The sequence below is a fragment of the Pan troglodytes genome, chromosome 17 (genome assembly GCF_028858775.2).
Source record: "Pan troglodytes isolate AG18354 chromosome 17, NHGRI_mPanTro3-v2.0_pri, whole genome shotgun sequence".
In the NCBI taxonomy this organism is placed as follows: Eukaryota; Metazoa; Chordata; class Mammalia; order Primates; family Hominidae; genus Pan; species Pan troglodytes.
Window position 1 is genome coordinate 71,911,415 of NC_072415.2, and position 10,105 is coordinate 71,921,519.

Consider the following 10,105-nt stretch of genomic DNA (forward strand, 5'->3'; position numbering starts at 1 on the left):
CCCAGTCATTGGTCATCAGGAGAACCTGACTTCATCTTTCCTGCCCCTTACAGCCACAATCTGTTTCTACCCATAGAACATTTCTGACATCAAACACATGGGTGTCTGCCACCTCAACAAGAGCAACCAAGTCTCCAACTCTCCAACAACATCCATCAAACCCCTAAGTGACAGGGTTCTGGTCGGTGAACACTTGGAGGAGCTGGGGGAGGGTGACCATCCTGAAAAGAACTTCAGCTGACAAAGCAAGAGCAAGAGGTGAAGAGCAAGAGGCTTTCAAAAAGGTGGGAGGGAAGATTTCTGATTGAGGGTCTTAAGACCCTCCATGAGGGGGTCCCACCCTGTGCCCTGGGGAAAGGAATGCTAGTTTCATAATGTTTAATTCATTAATAACTACAGCTCGAGAATTTGAAAGGAAATTTCTTCCAGGATAAAATTAAATACAAAACTCTAAGCAGTGATTCATGGCTGTTCCTATCTAAATTACTAATCCATGTGACAAACCTGGTTGGCAGCACAAAAAACGCAGTATTATTTGTCCCCCATTGCCTTTATAGACTTTGCTGAATTGTTTTTGCAAACTTCCTAAATCCGAGTACTAGATAATCCCCTGCTAGCAGCTTCCATCCCGTAGTGGAATTTAGTTTAGAGTCTCTGTTGCCACAGAGAGTTTCACAATGGACTAATACTTTGTACCTCAGAAAAGAATTTTCTGAACATTAGAGTTTAGACATAGAGCCCAATGGACTTCCAAGGAAACTCACTTTAAGTTGAAGGCAAATATTCCCGTGACAGCTGTCCCAATCCCCAAAGAAATCTACAAAAAATCTGCTTAAAAACATTTTTTTAAATGCCTATTTTCTTTTAGTTTGCAAGGAAGGCTAGTCAGCTGAGTGTCAATTACATATCTCCCTGTTAGAACAATCAGGCACTAGAGTCATCATGTTGTCCAACAGATGATATAAGGCTTCTTAAATTTCACCAAGCCCTGGTTATTCTGCCTCCTAAAATTTCTCTCAGGTCTATTCCTCCCACTGCCTGGGTTCATTCTTATGGCTGCGTGGAGGAACAGGCAGGAATATTCCTGGCCATATACTCCCACCTCCAAGGGAATTTGGAGGGCTGAGTGGCACAGGGCCCCACCCCCTGTGGTAACCCCTGCCCAAATCATCACAAAGCCCAGCAAACTAGGTTCTCTCTGCCTCTCATCTCTCCCCAGTACCAACCATCCAACCTACTGCTTCTAGACAGCGAGTCGGGCCCAGGTAGCCCCATGGATGGCTACCCCCCACCAGATGCCTTATACACGGGGACTCATTTATCCTCAGGACAACTTGAGGAAGTCACCCTCATTGTCTTCTTATTACACACCAGGAGCTGGCAGCAAAGATGTTCAAACACTACCCCAAGCTACAGAGTGAGAATCTGCGAGGACAAGATTCACATCCACACTCTCGGCCCGCGTTTCTGTGCTTTGAGCCACCTGATCATGCCATCCCATGGCTCCTTAGTACCAAGAGTGAGGCCACACACCCCAGCAGGGCCCCCGCATCCTTTGGTGACTTGGCTACGTTTCCAGCCTCATCCAACCTATGCCCTCCATCTGCCCTCTATCTCCATCAGTTACTTGCACATGGTATTCCCTGTGCTTCTCCTCCATGTCTCCTCTCCCTGCTGTGTGCTCCTACAGTGACATGTTCATCCCTTCATCAACCATTCACTACTTCCTGCCAACATTGGTGGTGACACTGGGGGTATGACCTCAAAGCAGCAGCTCTGGCTTTCCCCTAGTTGCCCGCTGTCTCCACCGCTGAGCAGCACATGACAAGACAGCCCATAGCTTTGGCACCAAGGAATGCACTAAGGCAAATCATCAGTGAAACTTTAAAAAGCAAAACAACACAAAAAAAAACAGACTTAGGGGCTTGTCCCAAAATGACTGTTAGATCCCTTATAAGCAGGGGTGGAGGGATGGGAAGGGGCTTATGTGGGCTTATTAAACACTGCACATCAGGAATTTTTTTTCTCACCAAACATCAAACATTGCAATCAAGTGAGGGGAGAACACCTAGATGCTCGCCAGCTGAAGTAGGAAGAAAGCCTGTGGCAGATTTTAAATCAGCAAGAGGTGGGAACTCAAGAGTTACCCATGCATGGCAAATACAAAGAGATTGGGGACCAGGTGCGGTGGCTCACACCTGTAATCCCAACACTTCGGGAGGCAGGTGGATCAATTGAGGTCAGGAGTTCAAGACCAGCCTGGCCAACATGGCGAGGCCCCATCTCTACTAAAAATACAGAAAATTAGTTGGGTATGGTGGCATGCTCCTGTAGTCCCAGCTACTCGGGAGGCTGAGGCAGGAGAATCACTTGAACCTGGGAGGCAGAGGTTGCAGTGAGAGGAGATTGCGCCATTGCACTCCAGCCTGGGCGACAGAGTGAGACACCATCTCAAAAAAAAAAAAAGAGATGACAAACTGAATCTTCAGCTCAGTCTGGTTTTTATAGTTGTTTCCTGGGAGGAGGGGGAGCAGGGGCAAAGAGATATTTGAAAGGAGTTTGGTTGTTTTGTTTTTTATTTTTTTCATTTTAAGGAGGGAGAGCACCCACTATTGATGAAACTGTTATGGCAACCCCCAACCCAGGGTGAACCATATGTAAACCAGGCTGAACTCTCCACATCACCGGCCTCACCATCCTGGGATACAATTCTGACTATAAACTCAGCATCAGATAAACCTAGATATTACCAGCAATGCAGCAGGAAAAATAAAAATAACAACTGAATTCACAGTAATCATTTAAAATGTAAAATACTGCTCTTAAATCCTATAAAATGGCCACGAATGTCCAGTGCACACTAATTCTGTAAGGAACCCCCACTGTACCATAAAAATACCCAAAATGCACATAAAAATACAACTTTACTATTATGTAAATTTAACCTTAAACAAATATGCTAGCTAACACAAACAATATATTAAATCAATTTTGCTCACCTTCTTAGAACTTAACGAGCCTCCTAGGGGCAATTCAGATACCCCAGCTCCTCACTTAGAAAGCTGTCCGAGGAGATTCATGGTAATGTGTGCAGCTGGGCTTTTCCTGGCTCCTCTCTCCAGTCATTTTCCTCGTAGCCAGCACAGGCATTCAGAACAAGTTACCCACTGTAGAGGTTGGCCTTCGGGTGTTGCTGTAGACTTACAGCATATATCTGTGTTATGTTTCAGGGATGTTTAAAAGCATGTTAAAAATATGTCCCAATATTTCTCTTTTCCTCCTAGCTTATTCCAAGTCTCAAGAGCAGCTACACTGCTCAGTATCAGTTCAGAGACCACAGGACAGAGGTAAACCCAGCCCAGCCACCCCTCAGCTGATCCTGCAGGGCACTGGGAAGGCACCAAGGTCATTAGAATAAGTACAGGTTTTAGGTCGGGTACAGTGGCTCATGCCTGTAATCCCAGCACTTTGAGAGGCCAAGGCGGGTGGATTACCCAAGAGTTTGAGACCAGCCTGGCCAACGTGGTAAAATCCCGTCTCTACTAAAAATACAAAAATTAGCCAGGCGTCGTGGCAGGCACCTGTAATCCCAGCTACTCAGGAGTCTGAGGCAGGAGAATCTCATGAACCCGGGAAGCAGAGGTTGCAGTGAGCCAAGATCGCCCATTGCACTCCTGCCTGGGCAACAAAAGCAAGACGCCGTCTCAAAAAAATAAAATAAAATAAAATAAGTACAGGTTTTAGAAGGAACTTCAAAGTAAATGAATGTCCAGGAAATGAATGAAAAGCATAAATCAGTAGTGTGCCTTGTAGTTATGTGGCAGAAAGACAGAGCAGGGAAGCATGTAGTCAAGTCAGGAGCAGGCATTACAAAGGCAACAGCGCAAAAAGACCAGCAGCATCCACACATCTTCATAGATGACTTAAAATCAGATGGACAATAAATTGCCTATACTTGAGGTTCTTAGGGTTCCCAGCTTCATGATTAGAGTAACTAAAAAGCATTCACCATTTGTAAGAACACAGGTTTTTATAAGCATTTGAGGTTATCAGAAAAGATTCTGAGAATATTCTAACATCTCAGAGGTAATCTCGATTGTTATATAAAATTTCCTAAGTTCACCATGTCTCTCTAAGTAGGATGAGCTAAAGGAAAGCCCAGTCTTAATCATTTCACTGACCACAAAAGCCTAATTAGTAAAATCCAAAGAAATAGGGAATGTCTATCCTCAGATTTCAACTGCTAACTCCACAAAATCACTAGGTGGGGTCAAAAGCTGTCAGGGGCCTTCTTCCAATCATACTTCCAAGCAACTCAAGTGTTCAAAGAAAACTGGTCTCCAAGATTCATCTTTTAGGATACATAAAAACAACCCCTACTTCCAAATAAACATGGGCCATGGAGGTATTGTCTCCTGCACCTGACAAGAGATTCTGTTACTGGAAAAGAACTAAATGTGGAATGCCCTGTCACCTCACCACAGACGGCACTAAAGGTGAACACCCAGAGACCCACTTGATAAAGGAACACAAACTTTTGTGTTATTTCCATTTGTTTAGGTTTACTTTACACTCACACCTTCAATAAAGGATGCAGCAAAGTTTGGCATCAAGAACTTAGCTGATCCAGGAGGGTGCCGGGAAGACACCACAGATCATTAGAATAAGTACAGGTTTTAGAAGGAACTTCAAAGTAAATGAATGTCCACTAAATGAATGAAAAGGAAAACTCATGTAACTGAGTGGGCACACACACATGCACGCACACACATGCACACACCTAGAAGCTTATCATCTTCATAAACTCAGACAAGCCACTTACCCACCAACTTCCTCAGCTTTTATGCATCCATGAACTTGGCACAACAATGATGTAAACAAAAATGAGAAAGTTTATAAGCAGATGTACTTTGGACAGGAAACCATGAAAGAAACAGTGTCACTAGGATTTGCTAGAAGCATTTGTATTCCTTGACAGAGGCTTTTACATTGGGCTTGTTGACTCTGATTTTTATCCATGAAGGAAAAGACAGGCAAGTCACCATATAACTTGTTATACCATAAAAAAGTATTTCCATTTATTCCAAACCTCACGCTCTCTTGGAAAGAAATAATTTGAAAACATGGAAATATTACGTTCCTGCACCCACATTTATCACGAATACCCTGCTTTGAGGATTATAAAGAAGCTGTGTCGGGGTGGGGGTGTGGAAAGCACAGCAGGGAGCTTTTGGTGGTCAAATCCAATTGCAGCTGTGACGTGGCCTCTGCACTCCAAAGAGAAACAGGCTCTCCTGATCCCAGCCTCTGAGGGTGGGATTGATTACTGTAAACACACACAGGCATGGAAATCTTCATGTCTGATGCATTTCCTGTCCTCATCTCCCACGTGGTATTTTCTCACCCTGGGCTGTCCCCTGCTCCGGTTTTTTTCCACCCCAGGAAGAAAGAGGAGACCACGCCTGTCACCTTACCTACTAGCTTGCTGTCCCTCGAGAGAAGGCTTCAAATCCCTGCCGACTCTGCGGTTCCAAAGCCTGCTATGCTGTTTGCCTCTTGGCCAAGCATGAACTCTGAAAGCTACCCCCTGTAGGTTTTCCATCAGGGCATTCTTCCTCTTCTTTTTTTGGATGCAGGGAGAAGGGGAGTTCTTTCAAGGTTAATCAAGAAAGAAAAAGGATCGAGGTCCTATTTTCCTACTATGGTTTATGGACCTCATTTCTTTGGGCCCAGGAAGAAATGAAGTGAAACCCACATAAGGCTCCAGCTCCAGTCCAGGCAAAACAGTTCAGGGGAAACAGCATCCCTGTTTCTCTCTGTTCCCCTAACTCCTTCTCAACCTCTGATGCCCACCTGACTCCTAACCCATCACACACATTGCACCCATGATTCCAGCCCCAAATCAGTTCAGCCCAGCTGTCTAGATAATGTGCCACCTTAGTCTTTTCCATATTCCCTCCATCAGACATCCCCGACCCCATCCTGATAATGGCACCCCAAGGCCCTGCACCTGCTTCCCAGAGAGGCTGTTACTAGAATTTACTAGAAGCATTTGTATTTTCTGATAGAGGCTTTTACCTTAGGCTTCGATTCAAATCATTGGCTACCACAACCTCTCGGAGGTGTGTACATGTTACCTTCACAAGGGCACTGCCAGTTTAGGATAGGACTCACAGAAAGTGAACCACCTCCCACCCCCACCCACCTCCCCCCACCAAAAAAAAAAAAACAGAAGGGAATTGATTCACCCTGAATTGTCCACCTACCAGCTTCTGGACTCAGACACATCATTTCATTCCTCTGGGCCTGCCTCTGGATTCCCACCTTAGACTACTATTCTGAGAATTAGGTAACACATATACAATACTTAAAACAGCACCAGATACCTTGCAAGTGCTCCAACACATCAAGTTACCAGGATTCATCATCTCCATGACCTCTCGAGATAGATATTACTGGTCTCATCTTAACCCAGAACACAGAGGGTCAGCAAGGATGAGTAATTTACTTAGGATCACAGGGCTGATAATAAACAGAAGGGTTACTGCCCTCAGCCGACCAAATGAACAAAATTCATGCTGTTTTCACCATATCATTAAGAAATGACTCTCTCATGGTAAAAACCAGGCTATTCTGCAGGTTGTGGGATTGTATGGCAGTGGTTCATGGTATCCTGATGCCGAGCCTTCAGAAGGTAAGGCTGGGCTTTGGAGCATGAACAGCCTGGCTTGTTCTGGTAGGGACAACTCATGGCCCACCTTGGAGCTGCAGAGCCCTTGGTCTATCAAGTTACCTCTTTTAGTCTCAGGTTTTACAACTATAAAATAAGAGCAATTTACTTGAGAGGTAGTAAGCCTCTGATAGGTACATATCTTCATGGCAACAACTAAAACTACTTGTGAGGGAGCCTCCAAGAAAGGATCCTATATTAAGGGCAGTATATGGGTCAGTTCTCACATTGCTATAAAGAAACACTTAAGACTGGGTAATTTATAAAGAAAAGAGGCTTAATTGGCTCACGGTTCTGCAGGCTGTACAGTAAGCATGATGTTGGCATCTGCTCGGCTCTGGGGAGGCCTCAGGAAACTTACAAAACATGGTGGAAGGCAAAATGGGAACAGGCATCTTACATGGCAGGACCAAGGGTTGGAGGAGGTGCTATACACTTTTAAACAACTAGGTCTCGTGAGAACTCTATCAGGAGAACAGCACCAAAAGGATAGTGCTAAACCATCATGAAGGATCCACCCCCATGATCCAATCACCTTTCACCAGGCCCCACCTCCAACACTGGGGGTTACAATTCAACATGAGATTTGGGTGGGGACATAGATCCAAACCACATCAGGTAGCAAACCTGATCGTTGAAGTTCCTTCCAGTCCTAGAGGTGGAAACTTCATAGAGCAACAGGCTAGAGACTAACAATGCTTGTTTAAAAATTTAAAAATCTTACTATCAGAGCCAAAACTATTGCTAACAAGCTTGAAAATGTCTGGTTAAAAATTCGAAATTAACTCCTTGCAGTCCAATTTTTAATCACCAAATATTCATGAAACCACGCCCCTCTCCCAACCCCCAATTTTCATGATATATTATAAACCCAAAGTTAGGCCTCTTTCCCTTCTGGCTTGCCCTACACTTGAAAAGCATTTGCTATTCTACTGTAGTGGACTTCCCTCAAAATAACCTCATTATTCTCTTCTTCCACAACTATGTCATTGATATAATGACTACCATCATGATTTTCGCAGCTATTTGTTGTGCTATAATTTCCAGATGAATTTCTGGTATAGAAACAAAACAGTCATAATAAGATTTTACAACTCTATTATTACTAAAGTACACCATGACTGAAATTAAAACTCTAAAATTTTTAGTATTTCATTTTTAATGCCATGCTCATTTTTGTAGTGAGCAAATAATTACTCTAAAGATGTTTATTATTAGTTTATTTTGTTTCTGATAATAGCTTCCTTTTGTTGGTACTTTTCAATAACTTACTGCAAAATTTTGAAAGATTAATATATTTTAATGGACTACAACATATGAATGCTTCTACTTACCAGATTTGGGGTTCTGTCCCGGTTCTGCCACTTGCTAGCACAATCTTGACCAAGCTACTAAAGTTCACTGTGCTTTCTGTCTGCCCATCAAAAAATACAGGGCAAAGACAGAACCTACTCCTAATTATTATAAGAATGAAATTGGGTAATTTCTGCAGAATTTCACAAAATGCTTAAAAGTTAATTATTGCCAAGTATATTAGCAATTTTTTTAACTGACACAAGTACAAATATCAGAGATATTTAAAATTGTACTCAAAATTCTGCAGTCTTCTTTCTTTTTTTTTTTGTTTGTTTTTTGAGACAGAGTTTCGCTCTGTTGCCCAAGCTGGGGTGCAATGGCGCTATCTCAGCTCACCGCAACCTCCGCCTCCTGGGTTCAAGCGATTCTCCTGCCTCAGCCTCCCAAGTAGCTGGGATTACAGGCACGCCACCACATCTGGCTAATTTTGTATTTCTAGTAGAGATAGGGTTTCACCATGTTGGTCAGGCTGGTCTTGAACTCCTGACCTCAGGTGATCCACCCACCTCGGCCGCCCAAAGTGCTGGGATTACAGGCGTGAGCCACCACGCCCAGCCTCAGTCTCCATTCTTAAACACGGGCAGGCCTCACATCTTACAGCAGTGGGGTTACCACCACCATTTGTTTCTTTTTCTGCCCATATAGTGAACTCGAATTGTTTAAAAGTCCGTTATGAACATCAGTTTACCTGACATATTTCTGAGGAAATAACACTTCTTTCCCCACAACCCAAGGAAAGTGGACTTGTTTTCCGAGAAAATGGAACAGTCCAAGTCCAGGGTAGCAGATCTTAGCTAATCGGTACTAATTACTGGGCATTTGTTGAGGCTGATGGAGATGAAATTTTATTAGTAAACAAATCTCATAAAAGGAAAAGTAAACCCCTTGCATCCTCTAAAGTATTTTCCTAATCTATCTTACTAAGCATAGTTTCAATCTCTTTATTCATGATCATTCTTCATACTATAATAAGTGTACTTTGTCTAATTAATTTAATTTTAGAAATATAAAAACTAATTTCATACTTTACTACTGTTTTACTTGTTTAGGCTTGAGTATATTTCAGTTCCTGAAAAGCTACCCTGACATCTTAGGTAAAACCAAAGGCAAAATGACATAATAATTTCCCCTAATATTACCTCCTCGCTGCCGCAGTTTAACAGCGCATGAACTGACCAAACAGAAGAATCCATCAAGGTAGTCAATGTCTTTTGAAGAGCAGACAAATATAAACCAAGTCACTGGTGATAGCCAACATATTGTATTTCTGATTACAGATACAGGATTCAGCTACCAAAGTGTAGTTAGCGTGCACAGAGTGGAAAGAACGTTTCTTGATGAAAGAGCCCTCAATCAACCAACCAGGACCACTGAAGAAATCACATTCAAAATAATGTGGGACTATTTTAAAAAGCATTAGATCACCACAGTCCTTAAGGAGGCAGAACTAGTAAGAGACATAACAGTTCTCATGGTTACTTTAAGGCCTTTTTAGGTTTGCTGAAAGTGGCAGTATATAGGCTGAGTGGCAAGAGATGGTGAGGTATATCGGGGTTTATCAATTATAGAACAGGTTCCTCTAGAAGGATATAAAGCATCGCCAAGTAGTTTTAACCTGTGGCTTGTAGTTCTCTGGTGAATAGTTTTGTTAATTTAACTACTTGGGTTTAGGGCTAAGCATAGTGGGGTATCTAATCCCAGTCTGGTTCTTAGCTATTGTGTTTTCAGGATATTGAAGTCATTTCCATAGTGTATTTTATTTCAGCTGGGGTTTTTTACAACTTAGATGAAGTTTAGCTTTATTGGGTACAGACCTTAAACACTCTTTATGCTGACCTGGTGAAAAAAAAATAAGTAAGATGCTTGAGATGCAAAGATGAACAAGCCCAGCCCTCAAAGACCCACCTGCATCACCGGCCAGCACCTGGCCATCCCCTGGGATATGCCATGGTCTGCAAGATGTTGGAGGCAGCAAAGGCCATTTCCAGTTGGAATCAGGGATTCAGAGATGGGATCTGA

General features: G+C 43.0%; 1 protein-coding gene across 10 annotated transcripts in view; it reads right to left on the reverse strand.

The window, feature by feature from the left end:
• Positions 1-10,105, reverse strand: part of RNF152 (ring finger protein 152) — an 84,437-nt gene that overhangs the window by 54,958 nt on the left and 19,374 nt on the right. For 2 of the 10 annotated variants that reach the window (XR_001711378.3, XR_001711384.4), the window contains exon 2: positions 3,000-3,214. The exons of 6 other annotated variants lie outside the window; for them this stretch is intronic. The gene's annotated coding sequence lies outside the window, so the exon portion shown is untranslated. Of the gene's footprint in view, positions 1-2,999; positions 3,215-6,222; positions 10,102-10,105 lie in introns of those variants that run through there. 2 more of the 10 variants (XR_010151959.1, XR_001711382.3) reach the window with 2 other exon arrangements.